This window comes from Mirounga leonina, unplaced genomic scaffold (genome assembly GCF_011800145.1).
Source record: "Mirounga leonina isolate KUSES-001 unplaced genomic scaffold, KU_Mleo_1.0 Mir_357, whole genome shotgun sequence".
NCBI lineage: Eukaryota > Metazoa > Chordata > Mammalia > Carnivora > Phocidae > Mirounga > Mirounga leonina.
This window is the reverse complement of record NW_023270702.1, coordinates 708,271-709,817: the sequence shown is the minus strand read 5'-3', so window position 1 is coordinate 709,817 and position 1,547 is coordinate 708,271.

Below are 1,547 nucleotides of genomic sequence, written 5' to 3'. Positions count from 1 at the left end.
GAGTGCAGTTATACTACACTATCTCAAAGTTCTGTCAAGTATCTGTCCAAGTATCTGATACCAACCCACAGCTACCAATTATTGAACACTTATTATGCATAGTCTTGGATTAGCATTTTAACACAGATTTTCTTACTTATCCTCATAACAACTCCAAAATTGATATAGTTATGCCCCCATTACTTGGGAAGGAACCAAGGATCAGTTTGCTTAAGAAACATTCATGTGGTCACGATTAATGTTGACTCCAGGTAACACAACACAAAATTTTTCTTGATTTCTTTTAGAAACAAAACCAAATTTCCCCAGATGTTTTTATATCATTTCCAAATTATTCAAATTATTATCAAGTTATTCTCTGAAAGCAGTTGTTTATCATTGGTGATGAATTAACTTAGTAGATCACTAAGATCCATTCTTCAAGATGGCATCATTCCAAGATAAGTAGATAAGCAGAAACCACCTACTGCATAATGCAGGTAAGTCACTAATTCTCCAATAGCTACTCAGGTCACATATACAGAAGAGAGCACTAGAGACCTCCAAGAATGAACGTAACCCTTTAGAGTGAGGTCTGCCTCTAAATGACATCAGTGTCAGATAAAATCTAGAAAACTCAGTCCATTATGCAGGTATTTTCATGCGTCTGGATATCTAATATTATGTAGACATGATGTGTGAATATTTATATGAATTCTTTGGTATTTACTTAGGTATTTGGCATTAACCTATACTTTCCCAGACAAGTCTTTGTTAGGCTCCTTAGTCATGCCACAACTTTCATGGCTCTCTCTCTCTACATATAGATAGATAGATTGATAGATAGATAGATATAGATATAGATATATACATCTCATTTCCTCTTACCCTTGTCTTGCCTAGTACAGTTTCTATGAATGAAGGATTCACAATATTGTTTCTGTAATTAATAATATTAAAAATAAATAAAGGAAGGGAAAAATGAAGGGGGGGAAATCGGAGGGAAGGACGAACCATGAGAGACTAGGGACTCCGAGAAACAAACTGAGGGGTTTAGAGGGGAGGGGGGTAGGGGGATGGGTTAGCTCGGTGATTAAGGTATTAAGGAGGGCACATACTGCATGGAGCACTGGGTGTTATACGAAAACAATGAATCATGGAACACTACATCAAAAACTAATGATGTAATGTATGGTGACTAACATAATAAAAGAAAAAAGAAAAAAAGGAAAAAAATAATGGTAAACATATGGTTTGGAATTTGCATTTATGAATAACCATGGAAAACATAACTGGAAAGTTTGGTGGGTACCGAATTATCTGGCTAAAGGAGGCCGTAGGTAGTACATTCAGGAAGGCATAGGGCAGCTTTAGCTCTGCAGATTCCTAAATCTGCAAACCTGTTTAAAACCCAAAGTGGAAAATCTCTGCACCCAATCAAGCATGGTGAGCACAACTTGGAGCCTTTCTCTACTAAACACATACGTTTTAGAAATGTAAAGAGGGTAAGGGAAAAAACCTGCAGAGTCTCAGAACTCAGGGAAAATGCCCATGAAGGTTCGTCTTAT